The sequence below is a fragment of the Lepeophtheirus salmonis genome, chromosome 12, assembly GCF_016086655.4.
Source record: "Lepeophtheirus salmonis chromosome 12, UVic_Lsal_1.4, whole genome shotgun sequence".
In the NCBI taxonomy this organism is placed as follows: domain Eukaryota; kingdom Metazoa; phylum Arthropoda; class Copepoda; order Siphonostomatoida; family Caligidae; genus Lepeophtheirus; species Lepeophtheirus salmonis.
In genome coordinates, this window is record NC_052142.2 from 7,670,508 (window position 1) to 7,686,873 (window position 16,366).

At 30.2% G+C, this 16,366-nt stretch overlaps 1 long non-coding RNA gene across 1 annotated transcript; it reads left to right on the forward strand.

Moving 5' to 3' along the window:
• The first annotated feature begins 2,136 nt into the window (after positions 1–2,136).
• LOC121127187 (uncharacterized) lies at positions 2,137–3,209 on the forward strand. Its single transcript, XR_005867622.2, has 2 exons — positions 2,137–2,913; positions 2,975–3,209. It is a non-coding gene; the product is annotated as an uncharacterized lncRNA (long non-coding RNA).
• Positions 3,210–16,366: the final 13,157 nt, after the last annotated feature.

Below are 16,366 nucleotides of genomic sequence, written 5' to 3' on the forward strand. Positions count from 1 at the left end.
TCAATAGCTGGTATACGTCCAAAATTGACTTTTTAAAATTTGTGTTTAGAAAAACTGGTTGTAGGGAATTTTTAGACATTTCCGGTCACGGCTACGGGATTCGGTAAACCTTAATATTTTGTCTATAAACGGCAAAATTTCATTAAATTCCATTAGTCAGAAATAATTTTTTTTACTGGCAATTTTTTTTCACCTAAATCAGTAATTACAAATAAAAATCTGTAAAAACTAAAAAAACAAGAGACGTCATCGTTTGTATGTTACAAACTTAGAGGATCGCAAAAAATTTGATACATTTTTGAACTATAATTTATATTAATTAATGAATAAATTCTTATATAGTTATCCACTTACGGCATTTGAGAGCTCTTTAATTTGAAGGTTTTATTTAAAGATAACTTATTACATTTGAGATTTAATTTCTTTTAAATCTTTATCTAAAATAATGGACACTTGACCAGGTAAATTTTAACTACTTGCTTATTAAAAAACTTACAATGACGTTGTGACATCAATATTTCCTCAAAGTTGTTATTGAATACAAATTAAAATACTGTGAAATTGGGATGTCATATGTAAGGGTGATAATTTTGGTAAGAATAGAAAAGCGTGCGAGGAGAAAAGAAGAATTACTTATGGCATCATTGATTAAATAATATACATCTTCTTCTATCAATCATGAACGTTATCATTCCCGCCTTTATTATTCAATATTAATATAATATGAGATGGTGATAGTCGATAGAGAACTGAATAAAATCCCCAAAATGACGTCGCCTTCTGTCTGGATTTATGAAAATGGAGGCCCAGGAATTTGGAAAATACTTACCGGATGAGAAACAGATGGTTTGTCGGATTTGTCGATATAAATGTGCCTTTAGTCCCCTGTCTAGAATTACACGCCACTCATTATCCTCATCTCATAACAAGAGTATGGATATTCATCTATAAAATCAATTTGACGATTAATACATCAAGTCAGACTTTAACTTTGATCTCACAACGATGCTTATTGCATGTAATATAACCTTATCCATTGCTAATCATCTACGTTCAAAAAATTTATGGAGAAATACAAGGGTAAACATATCCCTTCCCGAGGAACCATCATTAAATTAATGGAGGATGTTGGTACTGATGTCATATATAGAAATACATATAAAAATGTTTTGAGTCATCCACACCAAATGATGATCAAGTTATCAGTAAAAAGTATTTACGAATATTTAACAATTGTGTATATCCATCATGATAATAGTATGTTGTTATATAAGCATACCTAAATAACGGGGAAAAATCTTTTTTTGATGCTCTTAATAGGGAGTAATATCGCCGGACATTACTACATAATTAGCTTTTGCTCTAAATCTTTACGATGAATTTATTTATAAAAATTTTTTATTAGTATGTTTATTGTCTAATTTTATGATTTTGACATTTACTTTATTATTAATAATTAGTTAGATCTCATCGGTAGAGATATATCTATCCTGTGCACAATTGTATATAGCAACTTCCACATGAAGAAGAGGGGTGATTATCTTTTTGATTAAACTCCACGTCTCGCTTGTGTATTGCAACCTAAAGTTATGACATATTTAACTGAATTCCGATGTCAGAACAAGAAAATATTATTTGGATCAATCTATTATTTCAATATTCTGTATCTATAATTTATTATTATTAATAGTTATATGATTTTAATTGTTTAATTTTGTATATTTAACTTAAATGTTTAATGGTTTATTTTTTAGTATGTAGATTATATTTAATTAAAGCCTTCTTTTTTAAACTTTGAGCTTCAAATATATTTCAAATACTCTACTTTTGTCGTTTCATTAGCTATTATTCTGAGAATAAGGTTCATAATGAATTACAATTTCATGGAGTGTGACGTTTTCAAATCTACTGTAACGGATAAAAAACGTCGAAGTCAATTATACGTAGTATATCTTCATTAAACATTTTGCTAATAAATACATTAGTTATACCCTCAAAAATCATAATAAAGCAGGCAGATGATAATCACATCAGTATTTTAAACAATGATACCATATGTCTTTTTTTTCCCCCTCCTCCTCGCACGCGTTTTTCTCTACAATATTATCAACTATAGTCATATGATACTATCTCAGCCATAAGATAAAATATTATTACACAAAATGTTAATACCAGACGTATTATCATTTTAAAAACATAAAACTTGTAATTCCTTTATGAATCTAATATTTACATTGTCTGCTCTCAATAGTTACTAATTATTTGATTTTAAACTGCAAAACCTAGAACAAATATTTGATAAAAGAACAAAAAACATACACAATTGTGTTTGTTCGCATAATATGATAACATATTTCATTTTTTTGATGTTCCAATGATTTTGTGTTCTTTTGTAAAGAGAGTATTAACTGCTTCGTACGAAATTCCCGTCCCTCCATCACCAATTATAAACAGATAGGGAGCTTCTTTAAAAGCAGTGGAGTACTACTACCATCACTTTGACGTCTTCAGAGAATATTTTAACAGCTTTGATGAAGATTTGGCATCAACCAGAAGAGCACAAGAAGTAATTAATAATGATTCCTTAAGAGAAGAAGTCGTATTTATGCAGGAAATTTTTCGTCATATACCTTTGGCTATAACTGTACTTGAGAAAAGATTGCCTAACCATAGTAAAAAACCTGACTCAAGATTTGAAGGAAGATCCATTCAAGACAAAGTTAAAAGAATCCTGGCTATACAAAACTAAAGGAACTCTGAACAAGTGAAAACCTTGTATACAAAAATATTCCAATTGTCAATTGTGATGCTGACAGAGTCTTTAGTATGATGAATATCATCAATACGAAAAGGAGGTCCAAACTAAGTAATAAGAAATGTAGGAAATTGTTGATCGCATTTAATTGTCAGACCGTAACTATTAACAATATTTTAAAATAATTTGTTACTTTATTGCCTCATTTCTATTCTTTAGATTTCGTACCAAAGTTATCTATTCATCCTTTATGGGCAGTGGTCACTCAGAAGTTACGAGTACACTTCCTGTAATGATGGGGTTGATGTTCTCTAACTAACAATATATTTTGTCTTGCATAAATTTACAGAATATAATATACATTTATAAAGTTATTTATAGGGAAGTTATATATTAATAATATACAACAATCCCTCTTCCTTCATGTGCAAATAAATAAATAATTTAAGTTAAAGATATATTCTAAACGATACTCTTTTAATTGGGTTGGAGTCGATATTTACTGTGAATTCTTGATCCAGCCACAGATAAAATTGCACCACTGTCATATGTAGCTATTATATTTTTGAAGTAATTTTTCCTTGGACATTCAATGCATCGATGGGTAATTTATTCAGTTCAAATTTTGGATAGAGTGGATGATCGAAATAGAGTTTTCTTTTACTCTTGTATATTGGCCTCTCTTATCACATCTTGTGCATTCGACGCTTTTTGCTTGGCAAAATTTCCCATTCTTATGAGGAAATTGGAAACCACTGTCTACACAATCTTTCTTGGCCCTTGTTTCACGATCTCCTACACTTTTGACTTCTTCGATATATATTGCACCCAAATGACTTTGTATTTGCGTTAACACCCTTTGATACTAAATCATTTAGACTATTTTGATAATTCTTTGTCATTTCTACTATTCCCAATTAATATATACTTCACATATTTTATTTGCATAATCAAATAATCTTAATTGTGCTTCTCTATACTTGCATTCCAAAGTTTAATATTATGACAATTTATATTTAATACTATTTGTATCATACAATAAATTATAACAAACGTTAAGACATTTTCTAGATAATATTATTTTGATTAAATATTACCAAGTAGAGCTATATTTTGGTGAAGGAAAGCTTCTATATATAGTATATTTTCAGATAAGTTGTAATGTTAAAAAGATCATAATTGAGATACCTTATAAGTATGTTCGAAATTACCCTTTCGGCCATGAAGTATGATTTATGAATAAAGGTTTGTTTTTGTCTGAAAGAAAACAGAGAAACCAGATATTTGAAGTTGTATTTGCTTGCACAAAACACGATTCCTACAACCCTAGTTATAGGAATCTGCTACTGGTTACATAATACTCGTATATAACAAAAAAGGATGAAGGATAGAGATTCAAATCACACAACCTCATTTATACTGCTGGGAAACATTGGACAATAAATCTTTGATATTTTGTATGATTTGGAGAAAATCCAAGGAGCAAAGTGAAGTAATTTAATAAACATAGAGATTATGTTCTAAGAACAAGATTAGTACTTCAATAAAACAATACATTTAATGTAGAAAATAATTTATTAACATTATATAAATCAATAATAATAATATATTCAAGACTCCAGTTTTAAAAAACATATATGCATATTACTTTTTTAAATGGCTTCACAGAAAGAAATCTAGTAAATTATAAAAAGTATTTCAACCTGAATACATAAATGAAATGCAAATTTACGTTCTACAATATTAGATACAATAATTTTTGGATTTAGACACATACATCTTTTTTTTTAGACACATACAATAAATTCAAGATACATTTGCCAGTTTATTCATTTTCCTATTTGCATCAGGATCATGATGCCTCTTGCAGTTCCCATTTTCGTGCATATTAACAGAGGGACTATAGCTTTTAAATATGAAATTAGACTTTTCTAAGCAATAAATTCAATCAATTTAAGAATCATTATAGAACTTAGCTACGAACATAGCAATTAAAAACAATGTCCATTGTATATATTTGCCTTACTCAATCCTCATTGGTGGTAAAGAGAACAAAAATATGTAAGTTTTAACTTATTGACCAGTGAATGGCTCAGCCAAAAGTGGAAGCGATAGAACTCAAATTTCTCTCCAAATATACACGAATTCAAATAAGAAGACAAAGGATCCTAGAAATGGAAGCTCCAGGTCATCATCCCCACTATTAGATGAATTTAAGATATATACACAAGTTTGCAGGGATATTTCCTTTAATCCGAATAGAGAAGAATTAGTAAGAGACTCAACAAAATATAGTATAACCTTAAAACTAAAACGGATCAGATATCTCTCGGAAACAAAGATCTGTGATAGAAATAATATGGCTTTAGACCAAGCAGAGAGCCCTATGGCGACTCTTGCTTAAATCAACCCTTCCAGATCCTGTGGGAGCTAACACTCCAAATTCTCTAGACATACCGATGTCCTCTTCTAAAAAGTCAAGCTCAAACTCAATTAAAGGAAAGGCTGAGAGACTTTAAAAAAATCCCAATAGATTAATTAGACTTTGATATATTCATATTAGTGTTAGTGGTATATTTACATTTTAAAAAAAAATGCCGGGCATAATGTCCTATAACGTTAACTCCATAGCCAACCCGCCTTGTGCAAAGAAGATATTCCAATACTTGAATGCATTACATCTCCGTGACCTATTAGCTCTAGTTGATACTCGGTTGGACAATGCCCTGCCTAATTTATTGCCAAAGACTCACAAATAATTCATGTCCAAAGCTCAATATAAAAGTTTTCATCCTTCGAGAGGAGTAGTTGTCAGGGATGCATTTCCTGCCCAATTTGTCCATATGATTGCCACTTTCATTCGTCTACTTCCCTCCAAAATAGAGATTGGAGCTTAGTCCTCCTGATTATATAATACCAGAGGGTGTCGAAAAGGAGATTGATTATCACCTTCCTTATTCTTACAGATAGTCAATAGCTTATACATGGAATTAATGATTAATGACCAGAATATAGGTTTCACATATTTAAACAAAACTTACAAATCATTTTGGTATGCAGATGACCTCATACTGATCCTTGAGGGCTCTCCAGAGAGATTACCCAGTCTATAACTAAAACTTTCTAAACACTAGATAAGTTTAAAGATGACTTAGGCTTAAGAGTGAATCTCAGCACAACGGAGGCCCTTACGTCCGAAGTGGAAGTATTCAGAACTAGTTCTCCACATATTAAGGTTTTCCAATTATCTCCTTTACGTCTCAGGAGGACAGGATACTATTGAAAGAAATGAGCCACAAGTCATTTCAATGTTAGAAAATCTGAAGAATTTCTAATCATCCTGCCAGCTGATTATCCTTGGCAAAGTCAAAGTTTGCAATAAAATTATAATGATAAAGGTAACACATCTGCTGAGATTACTTCAATATAACGAAGGCTTCTGTCGAAAAATAGATCGTATTTGTGATGACTTCTATTGAAGTAAAATAAGACCAAACATATCAAAATGCAAAATTGAGGCCTCCATATACGATTGGGGATTAGGATTATTTAACACTTAATCCCTATGGAAATCCTGATACTATTGTGGTTTTCCTGTCTGGTGGAAAAAGGACCTTTGAACTCTAAGGATAAAAAATAACTTCCTTCTATGGACAGAATATCAGATAAACTCATATGAATTCAGTAAAAAGAAGTTAAAGCTTTGGACTCCTTCTGGCCTAAATGGTGCACTCTTGGAATTCTGTTTTCCCATTGGTCCTTCCTTTTTATATCCACACGAGCACCTAAATTATAATATAAGATTACATAGTAATGAAGAACCATACAACTCAATTCATTTAGACAACGAAAAGGTAAGAATACTTTCTTGACTTTCCATAACTTTTTGGTGAGAGGTCGTATAATAAAGCTACGACGTGCAACACTAATATAAGTTTTGAATACTGCCAAATGGAAAATTTGAAGGTTCCCAGTGTCAATTCTCACACTTCTCCCCAGCACCCCCGGGCCGTCCCTATATATTACAGATGAAGATGATTAGTGAATATGTCATGTTATATTGCTTTAGTTATAAAGAATATTAATTTACTGACTTGCTAAAGTCAGATTATTACTTAAATATGCATTATGAAGTCGGAACATATTTTATTTATAACTTTGGAAATATCTGGAATAATTAGTTTTATATTTTATAATCAAAATAAAAATAGAATATATTTTAGTCTACTTTTTGTGATGTTATACTGTAGTCTAGTTTTAATTAATCATTATTTTTGCTTTTTACTGATAATTATTCATAAGTTAGGAATGAGTTTCAGACCATTAGATTCAATTATAACATTAGTCATATTATTAATTAAATAATTGGCATGTTAGGTTAAGATTTTAAAAACATATATCTTGTGAACTATAAGAAAATTTATGTATGACAAATGATAATCATATTTTCTATAATTTTTTATTATAACAATATAATTGAAGTTTAACTACCCATAACATATAAAAAATTTTGGACCTAGATTAAATATGTTCTTCTTCAAATATTTAGTATGCAAATCATACTTTTTCATGATAAAATGATATTTTTTTAGAAAAATTATTTGCCATCCTGGAAGGGGAAATAATTCAAAATTTAAGGGGGAAATGCATTTCTAAAGAAAAAACTATTTCTTAACTGTGATCAATTTTATTGAAAATCAACACCAGATAAAAAAAATTGTAATAAGCGATAAAAAAGAAATCACAGAGGCATGTTTTGAATTAAACTGCAGCAATGTCGAGTAAATGTTAAAACATTTCTCTTAAGAGGATTTAGTGGTTAGATTTCATACATTTCAGGTTATTATGTATATGAATTGCAAAAAAAAAGAAAAAGCGTAATTTGCAAAGGGACATTATTCCACAATCAAGAAGATCCAAGCCCAGACACATTTTTAATTTCTTTCAAAAGTTATTATAGTAAAACACCGAAAAGAAGGCTTATTATAATGTCAAGCTTGATGTATCGACTTCTTTTTCTGTATGAAAAAATATTTAGACAGCACTATGGTTTACTTGGCAGCATTAACATTTCTGAAAAGTTATTAACAGAAGTCCTCACAAATATAAATGTCAACCATATTCGAAGGATTACCAAGAGATGCTTTAGAAACATTACAAGAAATTGATAATTACTGCCTCACACTTATTCATTAGATCCCAGAAAAATATATTTGTCTTCGCACGAAAAAATTATTGTGAGACATAATGTCTAACAAAAAAAAATTAGAAAAGATGGAAATGCGCTAAACAAATCAAAGATTTTTCATAATGTTTATTTCCAAGATGAAAATATTGTTTTAAATCAAAATATTGTTTTATAATTTATAAAAATACAATGATTTTTTTTTTTACTTCTCTCAGAGTTCCCGTATTTCTTTTAATATCATTTATAATAATAGCATTTTATAGTAACTCTATTTTTTAATGATATCAATGAGTTGGATTATTGAATAAATCCTTATATCATTTGACCAAAGTTAACAACTTAAGGGAATTTAGCAGTCTTTTGCATGTCTTGTCAAGGTGGGTTACCACATCTATCGAGAATTTGTAACTATACGTGTATAAGTTTGGAAGGTACCAACAGACACCAAATGAACTTTTAAGAACATTTTTTTATAATCTTATAACCTCAACAATTCTTCATTTCAAAATGAAGAGGTTCTGTGATTTAAAATGAATCTTGATGAGAACAAAACCAAACGCCAGAAATTTATCAAATTTAGTGGTAAGGATGGAATTTCTTTTGGCTGTATGGCGAACTGAGTGCATATTAACATAAACAACCAGGTTGATGGGAGTTTGATTACTTTTTACGTTGCTTTTAAGAACATACTTCCAGCAAAACTACAAAAATAATTGAATAGTGATCTCAGGGGGGAGTCTCTAATTAGAATGGTCGATAATTGGTTCCTTCGTCTAGGTTGTCTGCCCGTATACGAAATCCTTTGGAGCTTGATAAGAATATTTCGTAACCTTTTCACAAGTTCGAAAGAAAAACGTTTCCGTACGGATAGGCTTCATTATCAATATTTGTCAAAAAAAAACCTATGGAAAAAGAAAATGGAAGAAAATGTTGTTCTTGTAGCAGAGAAGTGGAAATCTGCACTCATCTATTCTACAATTACCCAAGAATGAAAAAAGTCGTTAGACTCCATTAAAATCCATAAAGAACGCCTTCGACATCTCACTGTCCAAGGATTAGGGGCTGATTTTGACGTTATAGTTCAATAAAAACACTATAAAGAAGAGATTTTGACGAAGATACATTCACCCTTACAATACATAAGCTATTAGGTTCCATTCAAATCATCATTAATAAAATGTCTTGAAACAAAGTTCCAATATCTATATCTTTTACATCTTTCTATATTAATCCCAATTTGAATCAATATTTCCTGAGCTAATTATTATGACGTCATAGGAAAGAAGCATTTCTTAAATTGCATCTCATACATTTTGATGTATATTTGCAGTTGATACAATTATACATATTGGAGTAAAAAGACCACATCTCCTTGCAAACTAATTCAGGATCATTCGACTCCATACCATTTTTAAGTACGATTGATAAGTTATTAAAAAGGTTACTTTTCTTTTCAAACTGTAAACATTGTAATCTTGATTTCAATAAATCAACGATGCTCGTTATTTTCAATTTAACTCTATGAGAAAAGTATGCTTCTCGATAAAGTTGGCCCAGCATATATTTTTTAACATTTTCAGGTATTTTTATCTTTTTTTTTTTTTTTTTTACATTTTCTATTTCATTCAGTTGTCTGCTTCTTTTCTCGGCACGTCTTGCACCCGCTTGTCGACAAATACTTTTTATTCGAATATATTACTAAACGTAATTTTCACTGGAGGTTTTACTACGTGAAGTAACTGTTGAAAGTTTTTTGTTAAAAATATGCATTAGTCAGAGGCATTTTTTTGAGTGAGAGCTGCAGGGCACTCATTGTTTTGAATAACGAGTAAGAGGAGCAGCGCGCTTTCCATTTTAAAACAGAGAAATTATCGCTCGAATTTGAATTCAGGAGTCATGATCAGTAATAAAAAATTTAGGAAGCAAAATAACCAATAAATTATTCAGACAAAGGATTGATTTGTAGACTTAACTCATGTTGATTTTTTTGTTTAAAAAAATGGGATCGTAACAATTTGCCCGTATACCCCAATTACATTAAACAGAGAGCTTGACACCCTACATCGGACCTTGATTAGATTAGCATCAGAACAGCGGTATTCGATTGTTGCCTGTAGTTTTTTTTATGAATAGTGAAACACCCCTTTCTATATATAAGAAGGACCTATCAAATTTTCTAAATAACTTTTGGGGTTGCTCATTACCTTTTGTCGCCATTTGAGATTATGAAGCAAGTATTTTTGTATTGGAGGCAAATCTAGATCTAAAAAAAATAATTTTTTCTTCAGAAACATCACCAGTTTGTTTTCTTGATTTTCTTGATGAAAAATCACTTTTGATTTTGTCTTTTGGTTGGCACGCCCTTAGCGAAAACAACTAATTATTATGTTGCAGTTCTGAAAGTACACTCGTCTATGTAGTTAAATTTTGTTACGAATTAGAAATAATTAGAGGACATTTTGAACAAATCGTTATAAAATCTATTTGGCAGTAAGTATCAGTAACTTTAACTTCAGAAATATCTTGGGGCATTATCAGACATTGACCACCTTCTTGTCGGTGTTTGGCACCTGCATGATGATTATTTCTGTAATATTTGGCTACAAATCACACACGCTCTTTTTTATTATCAATTTCTAGATCATGAGCCAGTAGATTTAGAAGGTGTGCAGCACAACCAGAGGAGATGAAATTATTTTCAGTTGATTCTTCTTGTAGTTTCTGCATTTTGATACGTTTGCTGCATTGTCTGTCACGATATTACCAACACTACAACCAAAATTATCTTCAATTTCTTGATACAAGATTGTGGAAGTTGTAGAAAGTACTCCGCAGTGTGAGGATGCCCTGATGTGTCTACAGTGTCAAATAGAATATTTTGGCAATTTGATGTTATTAAAGTAACACAAATAATGGGTTCATTATGAAGATTAGACCACCCATTTATTGTAAGACATAGTGTTATTTTTCTGGTGATCTGCACACTTTTCATATTCCTTCATATAAATCATAGGCAAATATTCCTCAGCAATGTGTTATCTCCATGGTGGAGTGTAACCTCACCTAAGTGTCTCTATCATTTTGTGAAACTGAGGATGCTGCACAAAATGAAATGAAAAATTTGTTGCAAATATCATTAAGTAACTTTTTCATCTAGACTGGCATTTTGGGAAGCTGAAGTTTTTATGATAAATCTGTCCAAAGATGTTGTTCCCTATTGTTTGACATGTCTAGATCGGCTTGGTCAGTAGAAGCAGTGGCTGACTATGACCTTATTAATTGTGAAGAGGTCTCTTCAGATGTAAATGCTGATGCTGTGGCTGTAGTTCCCGGAAAAAGAAAAAATAAATTAATCACCTAACAGCAATGATAAAATAAACATAATTGCTAAACATTTTATCAAGATTTTTTGTTTTTGCCTTTGATGTCTTTCAAAACTTAAAAATCATAGTATGAACAGAAAAGTGCTTGCGTATCAGATACTAACTTCTTTTTCAAGCTCCGCCTCTATGATTGCCGTATCTTGTTGTTTTTGCTGACACATCTCTCTGTGGGACTTTAATCTTGCCAGAAGATCTTGCATCTTGGCTCTTCAACTTTTATCAAATTTTGAAGGTAATTAGTCAAAATATCACAAAACTGATTTCGTCCAGAAGGGTTGATTCGCACAGTCGACATACTTGCTGTGTCACTCTTCACAGATAATATATTATTTTTTTGTGCACTGGATTATGAGTAGTAATTAATACCCTTCCTTTGTTTGGTGCAATAACCAAAATGAACAAGAACAAAGCTGTAGTTTTGCAGCTGTAGGTACATAATGTAAAATTTAACTAAAATAATAGATTTTTCGCAACAGCCATGATTGTGTTGTTATTTTATTTTGAGGTTGTAGACCACCCAGGTTTATTCGGACTCAGACTCACGAGTTACCCAACAACTATCGAGTCCGATTTCGAAGGTGGGCTAAAACCCCAAATCCGGGAGAGTTCAACTCAGGACTCTGCAGCTCTAGTATCTAGTGTTATGAATGTGTGAATAACACTTGTAGAATCTATTAATTAACAATCATATTTTGTATAACTGCTGTTAAGATTTTCTTTAAAAAAATCACACCCCTGATTAAAATAGACAAAACTAACGTCATTAACATATCGATCATCCATGGAATATTCAATAATTTCATTATTAACATCACAAGTACTTTAAATCTTTAATCTAAAATTATTCATTTTATTTTTGAGATACATTTTCTAATTTTTGAATATCCGCACAATATGAAGGTTAATGCAGAAATCCTAGTTGTACATCTCATAAATCTCGATATGTGTGAAAATGGTCTATAGATTAAGACCGGAAAAAATTGTTCTACGTATTGAGACCAAAAAATTGGTTTATATATATTGAGACCAAAATTTGATCCAAGTTTTGAAAATTATTAAATTTCAAACTACACTCTAGATTTGAGGACTAAACTGAAATGTCGATCTAAATCGATCTAGAAAAGATCACTTAAGACTGAGCCAAAAAAAAATCGATCTTGGACTGATGCAGATGTCTACGATGAAATGATAAAATAGGATTATAAAAATAAATGCTATTTTTTTGTTGAAGACGAGGATGCTGTGGATGGGATCGACCTTAACGACCTCTTTAGTCAGAATAACACAACCGAATTAGCTTTGGGACTTCCAATCCAGATGAACAATAAATGCTATTGCCAAATAAATTATGGAAAATAATTGGGCAGAATTCGTTAAAGTCACCAATTAATGTCTGTATGGAAGAACTGCAAAGTGTAGACCATCTCATCAATACATACCCCACCCTACCTTACGAGAGACGTTAAGCAATTGATGAGGAAAGGAAGATTTTCGTATTTTAAAATTTAGGAAATGTAAAAAAATAAGAAATATTATTGAACAAAATTATTATGTAAACTAGGTTTTAAAATCTGCTGTAGTTGAACAAAAAACCCGTTTTATCGTCATTTTCGTTGTCTTATATTTGTAAAATTTTATTTAATGTATGTATGGCAAGCATTAATAAATATTGAACTAACTAACCATGTAATTCAAATTACCTTGGGTTTACAGATAGAGAAAGAAATTACATATAATTTTCGCTCTAAACTTTTTTTTTTGTAATGTTAAAGGTAATATCTGTAGTAACCCCTGGTTATATAAATCTATAGTTAAGAAACATAGTTTGAATAATTTTATGTACAGAAAATAGATATAACATTAAATTCTATTACAACAAAATGCACTGGATCATTGTTTATTTCGATGCAAATGACAATTTGAAGTAAAAATTAATCGGTTTTTTTGCTTATATATATATACGTGTACATTTATTTACTTATTTCATACATATACATTCACATTAAACAGATCTTATTGGAATATTTTATCATTTATATAAAAAAAAAAATTCCCAGTTATAAATTTAAAGACGTAAAAGTTTTTGTTTTTTTAAAATACTAATGTACATACATATTTTATGCATTCTTATTTAATACAACTAAAAGGAAGAAGATGGGAGAGAGTTATTAAAAATTTCTTATTGTTTTTGAGAATAATGGAACCTTTTAATACATAAATTTAACTGAAATTTACTATAAGTCTTGTTAATAATCACGTATGAAGTGTTATGCATCACACTTGTTTTTGTTTACTTTTATAAAGTTGACGTAAGGAATCTTTTGAAATCATTAATGTATCTTTTACCTATAATTCTTACTTGTATTGATCTTTTATTATTATATGAGTGCGTACCTATATTACCTTTTATTCCCTTAGAAATATATTTAGATAGTGTATGCTTGCACCCTCATGAAGTTGCCATTATTGAAAACTCTTTCTCCGGTCTCTTGCTCTCTGGCCGTACCTGTAGTATTTTAGGAATACGACATCAAGCTTTCTTATCCAGGCAATATTTTCATTTTCAACAGTTTTGAAAAACGACCCAAAAAAGAGTAACCCTACTTTTTAACCTACAGAAGTAAATAGTAATCACTTAAATAAGTAATACTATTAGAAATAAAACAGAAGTTATCCGTAATTTGATATATTATGGATCAAATTATTCTGGTTGGGCAATAATGGAACTCAAACAAGAACTCGTAAAATGAGGTGCTAGGATTCATAGGGGAAAATTACTTCTGACTAAGTCTCTTCAATTATATGATAGAAATGATAATTTTGGAGACTCAGTAGTCCAGATTCCTGATCTAATTTTGATACCAAATTTGGATAATACATCTCCATTGAATACAATTGTTGAATATGACAAATCGTGCATGTCCCCTGTCACGAAGTCTAACATTTAATTAATTATTATAACTTATGCGACAAAAAAAATGAGTTCTCCCCCCTTCTTATTTTTCCTTGTCTTTTTTTCCCTTCTTTTCTTCATATATATCTTTAATAATTAAATAAATTGATCCTATAAGATACATTCAAAAATGAGCTATATCCTTGAAAGAGTACACAAATATAGAGGGTTTTCTGAATGGAGGATTTTTTAAATTATAGATCAGACTTTCAGCTATCATATGAATATTTTAACACTTTCTTTTTGGAGCTATGAGCCTCTAAAAAAAACAAGCAGTTTTCAACCTTAAACAAAGATAACTCAAGTTTTAAAGATATTAAATACCTTTTTTTAAACTGTTTTGGGATTGTTTAGCATTAAAAATTGAAATATTTTAATATTATTTATCCATATCTTCAAAAACAAGCGGTTAAAAAAGCTTTGAATCTTAAAAATAGCCCAAAAGTATATAAATTATAGTCACTCTCTGAATGTCCTGAGGATAATAGAGAATAACTAAGACCACATTTTGAATCAAAGGATCAAATTCTACTATTTCGATTTTTACATTTTTACTGTTGAGCAGTATTAGTAATTAATGCCTATGTAAATGTCTTTCACCGTATTTTTTCTTTCTTTTAAATATATGAACCAGCGCCCTATAAGTAAAAGTGATAATTTTGGTAAGAATAGAAAAGCGTGCGAGGAGAAGAGAAGAAATACTTATGGCATCAGTGATTAAACAATATACATTTTCTTCTATCAATCATGAACGTTATCATTCCCGCCTTTATTATTCAATATTAATATAATAATATTAGATGGGGATAGTCGATAGAAAACTGAATAAAATGCCTAAAATAACGTCGCTTTCTTTCTGGATTTCTGAAAATGGAGGCCTAGGAATTTGGAAAATACTTACCGGATGAGAAACAGATGGTTTGTTGGATATGTCGATATAAATGTGCCTTTAGTCCCCTGTCTAGAATTACACGCCACTCATTATCCTCATCTCATAACAAGAGTATGGATATTCATCTATAAAATCAATTTAACGATGAATACATCAAGTCAGACTTTAACTTTGATCTCACAACGATGATTATTGCATGTAATATAACCTTATCCATTGCTAATCATCTACATTCAAAAAATTTATGGAGAAATACAAGGGTAAACATATCCCCTCCCGAGGAACCATCATTAAATTAATGGAGGATGTTGTTACTGATGTCATTTATAGAAATACATATAAAAATGTTTTGAGTCATCCACACCAAATGACGATCAAGTTATCAGTAAAAAGTATTTACGAATATCGAAATGGAACTCTGAATTTTGTACTATCTGACAGTAAGTATTCAAATTTTTTTTTAAATCTAACCATAAAATATGATTCTATTTTAGCTAAACATATCTAGAATTATGATACACAACTCAGTAAAGAGCAAAAACAACTGCTTAAATGGTCACAACAACGGGGGTAGTAGCTTTGGATGGTTTGCAACTAGTTTGTCTGAGACTACTTACTTCGCTTTAAGACTTGGGTATGATAATTAGGTTTTCCAATATTACATAGTCAATAAATATTACTTTTTTATCACTTGTTTAATGTTTAATGGTTTATTTTTTGGTATGTAGATTATATTTAATTAAAGCCTTCTTTTTTAAACTTTGAGCTTCAAATATATTTCAAATACTCTACTTTGTCGTTTCATTAGCTATTATTCTGAGAATAAGGTTCATAATGAATTACAATTTCATGGGCTGTGACGTTATAAAATCTACTGTAACGGGTAAAAAACGTCTAAGTAGATTATACGTAGTATATCTTCATTAAACATTTTGCTAATAAATACATTCGTTATACCCTCAAAAATCATAATAAAGCAGGCAGATGATAATCACATCAGTATTTTAAACAATGATACCATATGTCTTTTTTTCCCCCTTCTTGTCAAGTAATTCCTCGGAAATTGGATGGCTAATATTTTTTTTCGAAGTAAAAGAGTTTTCTTTAACACAACTGTAATGTTATTTATTCAATCCATATATATAGTAATTACTTATAAGTTATTTGTATAGACTGGCATTTTTTAAATTATAGT